Source organism: Pelodiscus sinensis, chromosome 16 (assembly GCF_052426305.1).
Source record: "Pelodiscus sinensis isolate ZL-2025 chromosome 16, ASM5242630v1, whole genome shotgun sequence".
NCBI classification, from domain to species: Eukaryota; Metazoa; Chordata; order Testudines; family Trionychidae; genus Pelodiscus; species Pelodiscus sinensis.
In genome coordinates, this window is record NC_143067.1 from 36,718,403 (window position 1) to 36,736,527 (window position 18,125).

The 18,125-nt window shown below is 45.3% G+C and overlaps 1 long non-coding RNA gene across 1 annotated transcript in view; it reads left to right on the forward strand.

The window, feature by feature from the left end:
* The first annotated feature begins 13,507 nt into the window (after positions 1-13,507).
* LOC149523524 (uncharacterized) overlaps positions 13,508-18,125 on the forward strand; it is a 261,842-nt gene continuing 257,224 nt past the window's right edge. Inside the window, exon 1 of the long non-coding RNA XR_016346984.1 lies at positions 13,508-17,209. This is a non-coding gene — a long non-coding RNA (uncharacterized LOC149523524). The remainder of the gene's footprint in view (positions 17,210-18,125) is intronic.

An 18,125-nucleotide genomic window follows, 5' to 3' on the forward strand; every position in this document is an offset into this window, starting at 1 on the left:
AGAACCATAGGGTTAGGAAGTGTAGGAGGGTCAGTAAGGGTCATCTAACTTAACCCCCTACCAAAAATGCAGGATTTGCATCTCTTGCTGTAACCCTTATCTTACACGATGATGTCACAGTTAACTGTGTGGAAAGTTGAGTCCATGAAAATCCATCATGCAACCTGTCACAGAAAAAAGCTTATTGTCTATATGGTCAAATTGGTGCAATATCCCAGGAAAGCTGTGGCCCTGTTTCCTTCTCAGCCAGCACCCCCAACTTTTAGAACTATTTTTATTAGTTCTAGGCTACCCCCAACTTGTAGCGGTATGTGAAGGGTAAGTGTCCTGGATCCATGAATATGCCCTCTTCACTCACAAGAGTTATGTTTCTCTGTTCCCCTTCCTTCTCTATTGTCACTTACATCAGTGTATCACGTCATTATCACTCTGAAAATCCATATAGGATGACTCAATGCCAGTACTTTCATTGGGTTTCTGTACAGATTCTGTTAGGTTTGAGGGTTTGTTTTTCTTTCCAGAGTAGACAACCATTATCATATTTTACTCCCTGACAGATCTTTCTTGCTGGTTAGAAAGTCTTGGGTCTTGAATTAGGAGTAACATGAAAAGAAACTCTAAGGGTAAGTCTAGACTGAATTGCTATTTTGGGATACCAGAAGTATCCCGAAATAGCAATGCCACGACCATGGAATGCATCCACTATTTTGGAAATTTTTTTGAAATAGCAGACGTGCTTTTTCACCATAGCTGTAAACCTCGTTCTACGAGAGATAAGGGACGGCTCGAAAGAACACTTTATTTCAAAATTTGGAGCCATATAGACCCATGAAATTTCAAAATAGCTTCTTTCAAAATTAAATCGAAAAAAGATACACAATTTCCATAGCACAAATTGCGTATCTTTTTTTTAAAATTTTAGAGTGCACTCCAGACATAGTCCTACAGTCCCCGCAGCCAATTGTCTGACATTCAGGTGTGTTTGCCAGCATGCTTTCTACTGAAGAATTTCTGTGGCCCAGCAGATTGAATAACAGAGTAGAGGTTGGGAGACCAATTCAATTTTTGTCTCAGTGTGTGACCTTTTTCTAATTTTCCCACCAATAAAAAGAAAGGGTCTATATACGTGCTAAGTATTACTGGTGATTCTATGTGTTCAATCAGTTGTTGAAAGTGTGATGCAAACTGTGAAGCAATGATTTGGCACAGTTTGTAATGTACAAATGCAATGCCTTGTGACTATTGCCTGTAGTGTGGACATTTAAGAAGTTTCAAGGCTATGCCAAGAAAGGAGAAAGCCAGTGGTCAAACTGTGGCTCATGGTTTGGGTAGAATTTCATTTTTTGGATTTGGTGTTCTGCTGGTCCAAAGCAGCCCATGAGCCAGACTTTCTAGAACTTGGATTCTGAGAAGCGAGGTTGTTCTTTCCAGAGATGGCTCCTAAATCCCAGCTGAGAGGGCTGGTAATTGGCCAACTGGAATTTTTTCCCCTCTCTCTGTCTATTAAGACAAGAGGAGGAAGCAGAAGATGCACTCGGAGGCCATTTTGGGAAAATGGACATATCTGCTAGGCAGCCATCTGACAAACAGCAGGTTTTCCTGCTAGAATTAGCACAAAAAGCCATGATGTGACATATGAGAAGGACACCAGGAATCACAAAATGGAGGGAAATAATAAATCTTGTAAGCAAATACTACAAGTTCTGGCGGATACCAAGAGAACTGAGCCTAGTGAAGCATGACCAGCCATTTTGACCATCAAATAAATGAGAAAATGGATTCCTTATACTTTCTTCCCCCTTCCCTCTGCTCACTCTACTTATATCTAAGGTTTTCTGAGTCCCTGTGCATTTTTGCACTAATCTCATTCGTGTAAGATAGGGTGTAACTTTCCCCATCCCAAGCTGTGGCTATCCTAGAGAGTGCTAGAATTTACAATGAAACCATGGTGTTGTCCTTTCTCTCAGTGGCTGTTGACAATCCTCATCATTTCGTTGCCTCTCAGATAAATCTCAACAGGTGTAATTCTTTTAAAAATAGAAATGGCAAAAAAATAGGATGAAAACAAAAACACAGCACACTGATAATCACTGACTTTCACGTTAAGCCATGGCATGTGGATACATGATGTGGCCAGAATAAGGGAAGCTACATATACACCCATGCGTTAGTGATGTGATTCACATGCTGGCGCTAGCTCGGTGAGAATGAGCTTGATTGTGAATAACAAAGTGGCCATGGTAACATAAGTGGTATCCTCGGAGGTAGGGCTGATTTGCACTATGTATTGCAGCTGCCCTACTACTTGCACTCACACGAGATCGAGGAGCGTTAGTGCAAGTTTGTGTTGGTGAGAAGGAGACTCTCACCCTGAGCACAGTGCTTTTGGTCCTCGGAGCCATTATTTAGGGCTGTATGGTGAAATTTCAGCAAAATGCAGATCTCTGCTGCAAGAACTCTATGGCCTCTCAAGAGCAGAGTTGCCTGAGAGAAGACTGACTCCTTAGACTTCATATAGCAAACCGCCCAGATTGTCCATGTCTAGCGAGGCCTTTGTACTGACAGACTTAATAAGCCTACTCTCTATGCCAATATCTAAACCATCGATAAAGATATTGAATAGAACCAATCCCAACACTGACCCCTGCAGAACCCCACTTGTTATGCCTTTCCAGCATGACTGTGAGCTGTTAACTGTTCTCAAAGGGTGTGTCTAAACTACATGGCTCCGTCGATGGAGCCATGTAGATTAGGCTGATCAGCAAAGGGAAATGAAGCCGCAATTTAAATAATCGCAGCTTCATTTAAATTGACATGGCTCAGCGCGCTAGTCTGGACGCTCCCGCGCCGACCTGAGAGCCCTTTATCGACCTCCCCGTTATTTAAATCGTGGCTTCATTTCCCTTTGACAAACAAACAAATCTACATGGCTCCATCGATGGAGCCATGTAGTTTAGACGTACCCCAAGAGTAGTTATTATCCAGACAGTAATGCACCCACCTTATAATAGCCCCATCTAAATTGTATTTGCTTAGTTTATTGATAAGAAGATCATGCAAGACCATATCAAATGCCTTACTAAAGTCAAGGTGTACCATGTCCAGCGTTTCTCCCTTATCCACAAGACTTGTTATCCTATCAGAGAAAGCAATCAGGTTAGTTTGACATGATTTGTTCTCTGCAAATCCATGCAGGCTGTTACCTATCACCTTATTTTCCTGCAGATTAATTCTTTAATTACTTGCTCCTTTCTCTGTAACTTTCCTGGCGCAGAATGCTGTTGAAGTGTTTGTAAGAAATTAAAAATATTAAAAAACAAAATGTAAACACACATTTATTAGAAGAAAAAATTGGTTATGCTCTGGCCCAGCACACACCACATTGCTGCAACATTTAAAAGGTGACCCTCAGCTTCAGTAACAGAAATGAGGCATCTGTTTTTCAAAATTTCTTAATGTATGAATTTAATGTAATTATTTTTTCTCAATTAATTACTAAGAAATCCCTTTGTAAATGTTCCCTAGTGTACTTTAATGAAATATTATTTCACACAGAGCTCTGTTCAAGTGGGGAACCTCCTGTGAGTAGCAGCAGATTCCACATAGTCCCTAATGCTCAATACCTTAATAGGCATTAGAAATCCCACCCATGCATTACTGCTGAATGGAGGCAAGCCTCTTGATAAAATAACCATCGCTGCTGTTTTTCTAGTGTGTACTGGATAAACATGAATTTCTTTTTCTTTTTTTCTTTCTGAGGCTACTTTTCGGTTAAAACTCAAAATCAGAAAATTACTTGAAAAACACTGGCAAGTAATTTTCCAGACCTGATTTCCAAGAGCTGTGATTAACACAATTTTTGCACTAATGCAAAACTGTCCACCAGTCCTGAGACACAATGTATCTGTACAGATTTCTTAGTCAAGAGACAAGCCGACTGAAAAAACTTCTCAAAAGGAACCAGTTTGTCATTTTTCAAATTTTTCTGTGGAAATCAAAATTGCCCAGGAGTTTCAGAATTTAGCTTCTGACTGAGGAAAAAATAATGAATGATGGGGGGAAAAAATCAGGAAAGATGACTCATCCTGTCATCCTTTGTTTTACTGTACTCCTGCAAGTCCTCTCGTCTTGACCAGAATTTATTTTCAGAACTAGAAGTACATGTTATTGGAGGCCATTCAGATGCGTATATGGATAACTTTCTCACTGCTCTCAATGGAGCTTGATCTTTGTCTCGTAAATTAACACGCTGCCACCTCCTGAATGGATGAAATGCAAAACAGAGTGTAAGATTAGTGAATATCAGCCAGAAGTGAGAAACACTGGTGCAGGAGGCTTGCTTAATCATAGTGCATTTGACTAATATAAAGTAGCTTACTATGGACTTGTCATATGCCAAATCATAATCCTATTTTATTAGAGTAAATGGGTTCTAGGGATGGGGAAAATGTAAAACAGCCACAAGTTATTCACATGTATCCTAGAGATCTATTTCATCTTGATAAAATGAGATGGAGAGAAAATAATCAAGCAAGGCTGTTGATAATTATGGCAGTTTAAAAAGGAAAACGTTTTGTATAATCAAGATGTTTATTCAGCTCTCTAGGGAGCCACATTATTGGATAATATACAGAGCTACTGAAACACAAGTGACACATTATCTATTCTCCTGCTCCTACCTTGCTCACAAGCAGCTAAAGCTGCCAAACATTCATCACTGTGATTAGTTGTAAGAAAAATATATATGTGTAGAAGCAGATATATCTATAAACATAGGCAAATACAGGAGAGAGGGGGTGATCTTGGGGGCAAAGAATGTGCTTGGGGGAAATCTGCTATTCGCTTCCTTTACGGGTTTCTAAGGAGAGCAAGGTAAGGCGTCCCTCCCCGACCAAGCAGGAGCAGCTCAGGGAAAGGGGGCTCTGTATAGTCTGCCTCTTCCCTCAAATAAGGGAGATACCAGCAGGAGAAGTTGTTCCCTGATAAGCTCTCCCAGCTAGGGAGAAAAGGACTAAAGTAAAGATGGGGCCAGCTGAGGGGGAGCTGGTTGGAAGCTGCAGCTGGTCTGAGTTAATGAGCACAACAGGGAAGGAGAAGCCTGAGGGGAAATCCTTTGTGCCTCGCAATGGAAGCCCCCTTCACCTAAAGGCGAACTCTTTTGGGGGAGAAGATGCCTAAACTAAATAAAACAGACCCCGGCGTCAGGGGAAAGTGTGTAAAGACTAGCGGCAAGTGGCTGAGTTTTGAATCCCTGCAGTTGGCGCTAAGGTGACTAGGGCCTGCAAGACCATGTACTGGGCACGATGCTCTGCCACAATAGCTTGTACACACACACAAAGGATATTAAGTGATTGCCAAGGTTACACGGTCAAGCTCAGAAAGATAGGGAATGCCACAACGCAGGTTACCGGCCATGGGCGGCGGGTATAATAGGCAGGCTAAGGCCTTTCCTCCTTCCCAAACCGCCAAGTATGGCCCCGCCCATGTTCCACTCCATAACGCCTACTGCTTCAGCACGACGCCTGCTGGCACCCTCTTTGTGCTCTGGGGCTGGGGAGACTGGGGCCACATACCGCCCTCCCACCCCACGGTGCTCTGGGGGGGGGGGCGGTATGGTGCTGGGGCAGGGATATTAGCCCGGGCCAAGGGCAGTGGGCAGAATGTGTTGGGGACACAGAACAGAAGCCACAGTGCAGATTGTGCCATATTGGGTGGAGCCTGAGGTAAAAGGGGTGGGACTGAGAGGCTAGCCTCCCCAAGCCAGCCATTCACCCATTCCCCATGTTGCCTGTGCATCTATTAATTCACCCCCCTTGTGTGTACGCATTGTATTGTGGCTTTAATTACAAGATCACATGCTATTTTTCCATAGGTCCCCTGCCTCATTCAGTGCCTAGCCTGGGTAATGCTCACTGAACGAACAGCTATTCTGTATTCGTCTTCTCTGTGTTTAATGTGTGGCCCCCAGCCTTTTCTACTGCACACTATTCAAGCCCTGTTCTGAAGAGAGAATGATTAATTTCCTGCTCAGCTTCTCTCTGGGCCTTGTCACTATGGCACCGGAGTCAGTCACAACTGTTGATGACCCTCTCTTCAGAAAACCTCTGTGAGGGGAAGGGGTGGAATTAGTTCAGTTTCAGAGGTGGGACTCCGAGTCACAGAAATTAGGGTCCAAAGAGTCCACTAATGTTAGATGGACAATGTCAGACATATAGGCCCTGGTTTTTGGAGTTCTTGCACCAGTTTGCCTCAAAGAAAGGGAGTTTTCTCCATTTCCCTCTGCCCACCTCTGCCCTTCTCAGCCTGAGGCCCTGCCACTTCCGGGGGGCATAGAACAGAGCCCTCCCAAACACACACCTTGCTTAGGGGCCCAGTAAAGCTGCTGGGCCTGCTGATCCCCCCTCACTTGGCATTGCCAATTTTACAAGCTGAACATGATCACTACACTCAGCATGGATCAACGTTTCAATATGTGTAGCTTAATACAGGGCTAGCCCGTACTGTCTCTGTCCTTGGCGGTGGCGAGAAGACCATTGTAGGTGGAATGAGAGAACAAATACATAGATCCTTAGTTCCCCTCACTCCTCTCTGCACCTGCACACTCCTGCTCCCCCCAAAAAGGGCTCATTGTGGACTAAGAAGGACTATTATTGGATGAACATGTTTAAATAATGGCAGTACCACAGTGAGGCAAATGTGTTAGCCAGGTTTTCATTTACTATGCAGGTGGCTGAGTTGATGTCTAGTGATTATATTTGCTTCCCTCCTGAATAGCTCTTCAGAGACTCTGGGCTGCTCTTCTTATCCTGCTGCTTTTTATCTGCTGCTGACACACGTGTATGTGATTAGGACAGAGATAATGTTGGGTAGGACGTACCCCCAGGGCACAGCACCTCACAGCCAAGATCTGTGAAGCTGAGACTTGTATTTGGTGCTGATTTGTATTTATTATGGTCTCATTCCCACAGCCCGGAGCTGAGCTATGGCAAGTTCCCTTTGAGCCAGGCCTGTCTCCAGAACAGTGAATGAATATGTAGGCACTGGTCCTCCATGTGGACAAAATTGGGTGGAAAGTCAACCAGGCTTGGCACAGGGATAGGCCTAGCTGGGTGGATTTACGGCCAGTGTAGGAATGTTGGTCAGTCATACAGAGATTTCCTGCATTTGAGGTACTGGATTTGTCAGTGTTTTAGATCCAGACACTTTGCACACAACCTGGTTTCTCCTGACTTAACATGCCATTTTGGGCCCAAAATATTAATATTTCCCCAGGAAGGCATTTTCACACTTGCATCTTCAGTTCCCTAGCCTTCTGTACAAATGCCTGCAGTCATACCTGACAGGCAGGTTAAAGAAAAAGACCACCCAATGACTGGCTACAGCTTGGACGAAAGGCTGAGAAATAGCAAGCCACACGTGCCTCTTAGCCAAGGAGCGTTGCCTGGGACCAAAGATAACTGCCATGTGGTAAAAAACCACCCTGTAAGGCAAAGAAGGTTCCTCTTCATGTTCAGATGGCTCCGGGTGATAATGCTGAATGGAATGATGGAAGGAGTGAAAATGCAGCCTGGCCATTATTTATCTACCTGTCTAGGCTGCTTATGCCATTCTCCCTTCTCCGATGGCTGGCAGCATGGAGATGCATTGGTAGGGTCGAGCCAAACATCCCTAGAGGTGTTTAAGTCTCGGCTAGACAAAGCCCTGGCCAGGTTGATTTAGTTGGGATTGGGCCTGCCTAGGGCAGGGGGCTGGACTTGATGACCTTCTGAGGTCTCTTCCAGTTCTATGGTTCCATGGTTCTATAGGGCTTCCCCTCTCTCCGGGACTATCCTTAAAGGGGGCGGGGGTTGCTTCACAGGCAAAGGAAGCTGCAGAAAAGCATGCCGGTTCACAGCTTGCTTTGCCATCCTTAGCGCTGAGCCTATTGTCTAAGGCAGGGGTGGGGAACCTAAGATTGCAGTTCCCCACTTGCCTAGATCTGGCCCCCGAGGCTCAGGGCTCCCTCCAGTATCAGGGAGCCGCTCTGGTTCCCTTGCCCTGCACCCTTCCCCCGGACCCTGCTCCTACAAGCCTCCTCTCCCCGAGACCTCCTGCTCCCAGGCTACTCCTGCACCCTCCCTTCGCACTTTTCTGAGACTCCTGACTGATTTTTCAGTGGGTCAGCGGCCCCCAACCCCCAAAAAAGGTCCCTGCCCCTGACCTAAGGCATCTGCTCTGGGTTTTAAATTTCAGAGATCAGACTCTGTCCTGCACAAGCAGGCTCAGCTACTCTAGAAATAAATAGAAATAGTAGCTGCTTGAGCCATGGCTGATGTATTCTGTGAGAATCATTTATCCACAGAGCCGTTCCTTTCTCCTGCAGCCCCAGCACCGTCCTTCTGAGCAGGGTGTGAATGTACAGTTTTCCACCTGACCCTTGTTTTATGTTCCCTTGTAATTAAATTATAGAGGGCTCTGAGAGTTTACATGCAGAACATTAAACTGAGCGTGTTTGTGTGTTAAATAGTTATATGCTGTGTCAGTGTATTCCAATCTCTTATTCAGCATGTGGAAAATCAATGGAAAGGAAGTTAAAGGATTTGTTCTCAGTGTTGTCTCTTGGAAGCTATTATCATGAGGGGGGAAATGCCCTCTTTTACAGTGTAACCTTGCCTTTCATTTCAGCGTGACCTCCTGGAACCGCTGAGCAAATAAGGAAAGATACAGTGTGTGGTTTGGGCTTATCAGAAAGGGAGTATTAGCAACAGTTCCATAGGGAGCTAAGGCCTTTATTTCCTGGAGATACTTTTTAGCTGATCTTTGGGACTCTTCCCCTCCATATTTGAGTGGGGCATGGCACGCAAGCGGGATGTGCCACCTGGAGCTGGGGAAGTGCGTGCATCTGGACCGTACCATTGCTTTTGTGCTGCTCCACCGACGATGCCAGGAGAGCAGACAAGTGGGGAGCAGAAGGCCGTACAGCCTCTCACAGCTTCCCTGCCGCGCCTAGCAGGAGCTCCACTCACCAGCCTCCTTCAAACTCCTCCTTACAAAGCTCCTTTGCTGTGACGCCTACAAAACCACTCGACAACAGGGGGGCAGGGCTGTTGAGCACAGGGCTCTGGAAGCTGACCACTGCCGTCACGTGGTTTCCTTGTGCTTCCCTGCCCACTGGATCCACTGTTCTCTCTTGCTCAGTGCTTAGATTGCAAGTGCTTTGGGGCAGGTGCTTTTATTTTCTGAGGATGCACAGCACCTTGGGTCCCTTGGTGCTGCGGCAAAGCAAATCCTATGAATCCCCTTTGCAAAAAGGAAGGCCCCAGGGATAATTCAAGCAGCTCCGCACCACCTGCCTCTCAGCCCCACATGGAGGGCGTGTGCCTGGGGCACAAGGGAGCCAGGCTGGAGGAGTATCTTTGTGCTCCAGGTATTGCTGCTGGAGGAAGTGGGCTGTGAGTTTAGAGGAGAGCGTAAGAATTAAGCGGTGGTACCTTGTGTTGGGAGTCTGTTTAGCTGGCCCTAGAATTGTGGAGCTTCAAAGATTAAATAAAGACACCTCTCTCCTCACCTCTGGGGTCCTGAGACAAGGGCAGCTCAGGAGCCCACTGGTCATGGGGGATCCCGTACAAGTGAGGAATGGACCATCACTCCTTAAGATCCATGCTCCCTCCACTGTGTGGGGCATCAGATGCTTCATGCAGACATCGCTGAGACGATTCCTTATGCTCTCTAAGGAACTGGGGCACCCCAGTGTCTCTTGGTTCTGGCTGCAGGTTCTTTGCTCTTCAGGTTTGGCAGGAAATCTCAATGAACTTGTAACTCACACACTATGGCTCCGTCTACACTGTTTTTTGCGGAAGAGGAAATGCAAATGAAGCGCTCATATGCAAATCTCACACTCTCATTTGCATATTATTTTCCTATCCTTTTTGCGGAAGAGGTTTTTTCAAAAAAACCCTGCAGTATAAACAGGGCCATTTTTTGGAAGGAATAAAAACCCCTTTTGCACAAGATCCTGTAAACCTCTGTTTTGAAGAATAAGGGATCTTGAACAAAAGATTTTTTTTGTTTTGTTTTTTTTGAAAGATGGCCCCATCTACACTGCAGAGTTTTTTCACAAAATCCTTTTCTGCTAAAAGGATCGGAAGAGTATATGCAAATGAGAGCATGAGATTTGCAAATGAGCGCTTCATTTGCATTTCCTCTTCTGGAAACTGTGTAGATGGAGCCCTAGTGTGGTTCACTGTCCCGTGGAGTGGCACCTAGACCATGTACAGCCAGAGATAAGAACAAAGGAGCTCTACAATGTAGGCTGAGCAACGGCTGGCTTTATAGCTCAGACTGTAGCGGCTTCTGCACTAAGCTCCAGAAGTCCCAGGTTCAAATCTACCCAGTTCCCCTAACAGCATCCCTTAGCTACATGCTCCTTTATCTCAGCTCACACAGCTTTTGAGCTAGGAGTGGGATGGGGGAAGCAAGTTGCACATGAGGCTACATCTACACTACGAGTTTTGTTGGCAAAAAATATGCTAATGAGGGACTCATTTGCATGAGTCATGATCTCATTTACATATTTTCTGCCGATCCGTTTTTGTGCTGGGGTTTTTGTGCAAAAACAAGCGGTGTGGACGTTTTCTTTTTGCGCAAAAACCCCTTTTTCCGTAAGATCAGTAAGCCTTTTTCGGGGGCATAAGGATCTTGCAGAAAAAGGGGGAGTTTGCGCCAAAAGAAAATGTCCACACAGCTTGTTTTTGTGCAAAAACCCAAGTGTAAAAACAGATTGGCCGAAAATATGCAAATGGGATCACGCAAATGAGTCCCTTATTAGCATATTTTTTGCCAAGAAAACTCGTAGTATAGACGTAGCCTCAGTGTTTTGCCTGGTTGCTGTCTAAGCAGAGCCAGTTTTCTTGGCCCAGCCCTAAAGTAAACCCTGGATGCACAATTGACGAGCGCCCTGCACACCCACAGATCTCCAGGGATGTGGATGTGGAGATCCGTGGTGCACTTTTGCAGTTACAGATGCAGATTCAAAATGTTGTAGCTATGCAGGGCTCTAACGATGGCCCTCATTGATTTGTTTTGAAAGCACATTGGCATGTGGGATGCATCATCAAGGTGGACATGATGCAAGTGCAGGGCTACTCACTGCCTCAGGCTTTGGGCAGGATGCTTGCTCCCGTATCATAATAGAGATTCTTCTTTTTAAAAATAAGCCCAAGAAATCGTATCACAATCTGCATAAAAGCAATTAAACACGCAACACATCTGTGATACAGAAATAGGCTAATGAATGACCTGCTGATTCCTTGATTTCCCTGTTGTGGTTTTATTGCTTTATTGCAGCTTTTCTCTTTTATTGTTTTTGGTTTAAAGAATTACAGGTTTGCTCTTCGGCCCTTCAAGCAGATTGCTGCTGTGAGACAATCACTGGATAAAGGCAGGGAACAGGATCCAGGAGAGCTGGCTTGTAATTCTGACTGCACTGAGGGCTCAGTATCCCTTCTGTAGATAACCCCTTTGGTCCACACTTCGAAAAGCATCTAATAAATTTGGCTTCCTCTGTTTCTGGGTTAGGGTAGAAGATATTCTAGAGAATGGAGGCCTAGCCTGGAGCTTGGGATAGTGAGGTTTGAATCTTGCTATGCATAGACTTTCTGTGTGACTTTGGGTAAGTTACTAAATCTACGACTCAGTTTTCCCATCTGTAAAATGGGACTAATATCATTTCCTTACCACACAGTAGTAGTGTCATGATGGTAAATATGTAATAGATTCCATGTTAACGATGGTCAGATAAGTATTCTAGTTAGCTAGTGAGAGCCTGATTTTAATGCACCCAAAGAGAGAAGGCTGGCTAGCACTGCCGGCAGAGTTTCTTGTAGGGGATATATCTGGGTAGTCTGAAGATGTTCTGTGTACAGGACACCACGGGACTGCTACTCTGTACTCTACCTTCTGCCAAGGCTTCCCTGCTGAAGAGCATGGTGCTTCAGGGGGTAGCTGAGTTAGTCTGTTACAGGAAAAAAAAACAACAAATGGTCTAGTAGCTCTTTATAGACTAACGAAACATGTAGATGGTATCTGTGCCCACGAAAGCTCATGATCCCATCTACATATTTTGTTAGTCTATAAAGTGCTACCAGACCATTTGCTGTTTTTTTGCCAAAGAGCAGTTTGCCTTTTGCATGCCTTGGCCCAGACTGCACTAGCCCTACGTGGGGAATAATCCCACTGGCGTCAATGGATCTACCTGTGAAATCGGGTAGAAGACAATGTGACTACTAAGGGTATCTCAGTGGGGTTACAGGAGGGTTCCCTCTGGCACAGCTGAAACACCGTGGCTGTGTCTAGACTGGCAAGTTTTTTCTGCAATATCATCTGATATTGCGGAAAAACTTGCCAGCTGTCTAACTGGCCGCTTGAATTTCCAGAAAAGCACTGATGATCTCATGTAAAATCATCAGTGCTTTTCTGGAAATTATGCTGCTCCCGTTCGGGCAAAAGTCCTTTTGCGCAAAAGGGCCAGTGTAGCAGCATAGTACTGTTTTCCGCAAAAAAGCCCCGATGGCGATCGGGGCTTTTTTGCAGAAAACCACATCTAGATTGGCCACAGACGCTTTTCCGCAAAAAGTGCTTTTGTGGAAAAGCGTCCTGCCAATCTAGACGCGATTTTTCGGAATATGCTTTTAACGGAAAACTTTTCCGTAAAAGCATTTTCGGAAAATCATGCCAGTGTAGACGTAGCCCGTAGGCGCTCCTCTCACTCAGGTCCTCCTGGGCTCATATGTCCCTTAGCTGCCTGTCACTGAAATGCAGCTGCTTCTGGTATGGAATGTGTCAGAACAGAACAGCGTGACAGGGCTGGGAGTAATGTGACTCAGTTGATGCTGCAGGTGAATTGCAAATAGCCAGAATCAGGGGGGCGGGGGATTGGGAGCTGACAGAATTGTGGGACCCTTGGGCAATATGGAGGGGGCAGCTCTGTGCTCTTGGAGAGGACAGAGTCTTGGGAGGAAGGGGCAGGCTGAGGGGCTAGCCTCCCTCTGCCAGTCCTTCAGTGCCACGCCCAGCACATTGCCTGGCACTCCGACAACTCTTTAAGGCTATGTCTAGACTGCAGCTTCTTTCGAAAGAGGCTCTTTCAAAAGCATCTTTCGAAAGAGCCTCTTTCAAAAGATCGCGTCTAGACTGCAGGCGGATCTTTCGAAAGAGAAATCCGCTTTTTCGAAAGAGAGCACCCAGCGAGTCTGGATGCTCTCTTTCGAAGACGGCCTCTTTACATTGAAGAACGCCTTCTTTCGAAAGAGGAACTTTCGAAAGAAGGCATTCTTCCTCGTGAAATAATTTCGAAAGAACGCGGCTTGAGTCTGGACGCAGGGGAAGTTTTTTCGGGAAAAGGCTTTTCCCGAAAAAACCCCTGAGTCTGGACACGGCCCAGATGTCATGAGGCTCTGGCCACAGCAGCAGCAGGGAACCTCAGGCCCTTCTGAACTGCATCTGCTTTGCCCTCCCTCCACCAGCAGGCCTGGCCAGAATATAATTTTCCAAAGCAGACTTAACAGCCCCGTGTGCGGGGGCAGAATGGTGACTGCTTACGGTGTTATTAAAACGTAGCCTGGTCGGTTGTAAGATCAGCTTCTTAAGCAATTGGACATTTGCAAGGCTGTTGAGTCCATTGGGATCTCTGATTTAAGGACACTATATAAATGGGAGAGTCAGTCTTACTTTGAGGGAAATTCTAGTCCATCTGCTGGACATTCCGGTGTAAAACATTTTTAAAAATAGATACATGTATTAAAAGGAGGGCATTTTATGGGAGAGGGGAAGCACTGGGCTGACTTTCCCGAGTGGTGGGAAGTGTAATGGAGGAATAAGTGACTGCTTTGCTGAAACATCATGTGGAATTTCTCTGCAGTGTTGACGGGGAAGGTAAATTCCTACCTAACCAGCAAGGTGGATTATTTGTTTTATTATTTGCAACATTCAGAAGCAATGAACTCTAAGGAACATGCGACTGCCACGGAAACAACGCGCACTGATAGGAAAGATCATCATTGCTAGGGAAAGCAATCAGCACCTGGGAAATAGAAAACAGAATGGACTCTGTGAGCAAGTGTTATTATTTTATCACTTATCTGATTTCCATTTTAAATGCACCTTCATCTTTTGCATTTCCTTGAAACTTAGAGGCTACGTCTACACTGGCAGCTTCTTGCACAAGAATTGTTTTGCGCAAGAGTTCTTGTGCAAAAAGTCTTCAAGAGCACGTCTACACTGGCATGTGCTTTTGCACAAGAGTGTCCATGGCAGTGTGGACTCTTTCTTGCACAAGAAAGCTCTGATGGCCACTTTAACCATAGGGGTTTCTTGAGAAAGAAATTCATGTTGCCTGTCTACAAGAGCTCTTGTGCAAGAGGGCTTATTCCTCGTGGGGAGAGGAGTAACTCTTCTGGAAGAAGCCCTGTTTTCCGACACTGTACTGTAAATTTACTTGTGCAAGAATGCACGTACAGTGTAGACTCCCAGCAAGTTCTTGCGCAAGAAGCGCTGTTCTTGCACAAGAAGCCACCAGTGTAGACGTAACCACTAGTTAGTGCTGGTGAAAGAAGCAAGTCTGACAGTGCTCAAAGAAGCACAGTCTTCCTATCCATGTATTCTCCTCCTCCAGGACCAGTACTTCTAGGAGTGAGAGAACAGCTGAGTTTCTATTTCTACACAGTCAGGCTTCTTGACTGACACTGCCAGCCAGGGCTCCGAGCCACCAAAGTACCCTGTGCAGTAGTGTCCAGATCCATAAAAGAACTTAAGCACTTGGCTCCAAAATGTAGGTGGTACAGAAATCCTTACAACAGCCACTTAATCCCTCGCCACCTACATTTTCACTGTAAAAGTCCCTTAGCTACCCAAGTTTCTGCTGCTACTGCTGGCCATGCATACGACACCTGAGACCAGCTCATGCATTAACCCCAGTGGGCTCCTCAAACCTGGTGGAGATAGATGTTCTGCCTGTCTCACCTGCAGAGCATGAGCTGTTAGACAGTCTCAAAGCATATCCAGCTCCACACCCCGTCAGGAGAGCAGGTGCTTTTCCTTTAGCCCCACGGATTACAGAACTGACCCCAGGTGGTGGTTCAATTCCCCACACTGCTTGACAAGAAGAGGGGATTTGAACAGAGGTTTTCTACCTCTCCCTGTCTCTACTGGCCTAGAGAGTGATATTTAATTAAAGATACAACATCCCAGCTGTAAGGGGAGATTGAGGGAGGCCCACATCAGACTGCCTGAAAGGTCAGGGGTAGAATCTACTGAAGGAGCCAAGTGTTTTTAATGCAGGGATTACTTGATGGGCTTGTGCGAATATTATAACAGCAATTTTTAAGATCATAACTATTGTCACCTGTCTGATTAGATGGTTTAAGACAGGGATTATTTTTAAAAATACATTTTTTTAAAAAGCCCCTCTGAATAGCTAACACATGGTAATAACATGTAGTGCCTAGCCTGTCTTTGAGCTAATGACCTAGAAGTAAAAGTTTCTACTCTTTATTGTGAGACCCTGGACCTAACCACAAATCTCTAACCTAATGATTTTTACTCCCTATGTCCTCAAAGAGAAGGCTCCCTTCTGCTGAGGTAAACCTTGCCAGGCAATGGAGGGTTTAGTGCAAGGGGTAGAGAGCAGAGACTCAGCTGCCAATCCTGGAGAGTGAGGGCCATTTAGCTGAACTTTCTCAAGGAGCAGGAAAGAGTCTGGGGAAGGCTAGAAGTTCAAGCAAGGAAGCACAGGTGAACAAATTGATCATGTCCTGAACTCTGCCTGAAAGGGGATTTCAGCTGCATGGCAAAGCTATTTAATATTCCCCTGAGTAAGAGGCATTTTTATCTTTATTCCCTGCAGCGAGGTTGTTTGACATTCACAGGCAAAGGTCTGGTGTTCGGTAGAGTGCCTGAAAGAAATGGACAATTTCACTCTCCCACATGGCTGTAGTGGGGTGGGAGCAGGTGGCTAAGGCAATGCTACGGACAAGCCCCTAGAGATGAGAAGACATGCTTGGTTTTTTAAGCCAGCAGAAGGGTTCAAGCATGAAATAAGCCATAATGATGCCTACTTAGTTCCCTGGTGGGTTTTGAGCTGTGAAGCCAACTGAACTGTGCCATCTCTGGACAAACTGAACACAAAGCCTGTTTATCCCTTAGCATTTCAGGCACATCCGAAATAATTGGTTGTCTCAAGGGAAGCAACCAAAGGAAGTGGCTGTTTCTGGTGAATACACCTGCCGTTCAGATAAGTGGTAGGCTTGCTAAGAGGGGGGTGGAGTTAGATGCTGAAGATAAGACACAGCTCTAAAATGCCAACATCCTGTGGAGAGTTCTAGCAGGGAGCACTTTAATCTCTGGGAAGCCGACTGGCACAGACCTGCCATTTGACTAGCTGGCAACTTGCAGACGAAGAAAATCTGCATGGAGACTGTCCTGGGTGCCCTCTGGCTTTATTATTTATAGCAGAATCAATAAGGGGAGCTCCACTAGCCTGGAACTCACTCACAGCAAAGTCCCAGCCTTTCAGCATTGCTGGATGGGGAGGTTACCTGAAAGGAGCTGTCCCTGCCTGTGACCAAAATCAAGTCAATACACTGGAAGAAGATCAGCCTGGAAAAGCGAGATTAAGCACAAAAAGATGCACTTTCAATAGCAGCTTTTCTGTGCAGCAGTCAGCACCCTCATGTCTCCAGTATTAATTGCTGCATTACCACTGCCCTGCAAGGCAGTCAGCAAAGCGTGGGAAAGCAAACTCCTTCTCCCTCTTGCTCTCTGGTGAGGCTTGCTGTGTGCCTGTCCTTATCAAGTTCTATCAGGCCACATGCATTCTCAGGATATCATCTAAAGTGTATACACACGCCAGGGCGAAGCTGAAGGGGAGAACCTCTACGTTTCACAAAGACAATACCTTGCTTCCTCCTGTGATCATCCCTGGAAGCTTTATAGAAGCAAATCAACAGCTCAGAGGCTGTGGTTCTGTGTCTGAGCCCACCGCCAGAGTTTTGTGCATTGCACAAAGTACCACTGAAGTAATAACGGATTTTTTTTTTGAGCTCCTGGACTTTGCAAGAGAGCAAATCCTTCCTCTACATTTGAACCATGAGTGGCTGTTCAAAGAGATGTAAGCATGGGCTTGTGAAATTTGCCCAGACCGTCTTCAGGATCATCACCGGCACGCTCAACAAAGGTAAGGGAAGCAATTTCCATTCACTTAGTTCTGCTTTGCTGTTTGCTGTGAAGCGTGGCTTCTTTTGCATCTTAGGAGATTTGTTGTTGAGATTAGCACAGTCTCTTTGGAGATGCTCTGCTTCATCTCTGCCCGGCAATTGCTTTTAAGGAAGTTGCTGTGAGCAGTGAACAATGTAATGATGTGGTGTAGCCTTATGAAATATAATTTGTAGTATGCTTCTGTATTGGTACTGCATTCTAGTGTGCTGTCAGTGTATTTTCTTTTCTAAAGAAAAACAGTTTTGTGCAGTTTCGGGAAGTTAACAGTAGACAGTGTTTGTAAATAGCAGGTGTCATGGCTAGTGATGGATCAGCCTCTCACGTATCTAACAGTTTTCTGCTTGGATGTTTAGAATACGCTTGTCCCATATGGATTGAAATATGTTCTGTGCTTAAAATCTAGGTCACTGCTTATCTCCTGTTTCTTTAGCATCTTTCACTTAAACTTCTTTACTTGTCTCCCTTACACACCTTGCCATATGTAATTGCCATATGCTGATAAAACTTTGCTGGTTTTGTATTGCCAAATTCATTTTGGCTGTAACTCAAATGACTTTTGAGGTGTTGCATTGGTCAGACTTAGCCTCTTGCCCCTACAGGGTATTTCTCCTGCTACCCCCCTTCATTTATTTAAATTAATCACACTCATGGGTTATTCATACTTTTTAACTATTCATATAGATTGTCTACTCCTGCTTCACTTGATATGTATATCTTCAGGAGTTTGGACATGGACCTTAGCACAGTTAATTACTTCTTTAAAGCTTCTCCTCCCCCTCCCCCCCACGGGGACAGCGAGTTTGGACCCATTATTAATTCAGGTAAATTTGTACTTTGGTGATTTTAGTATTAAAAAATATTCACAATTGTCTCCT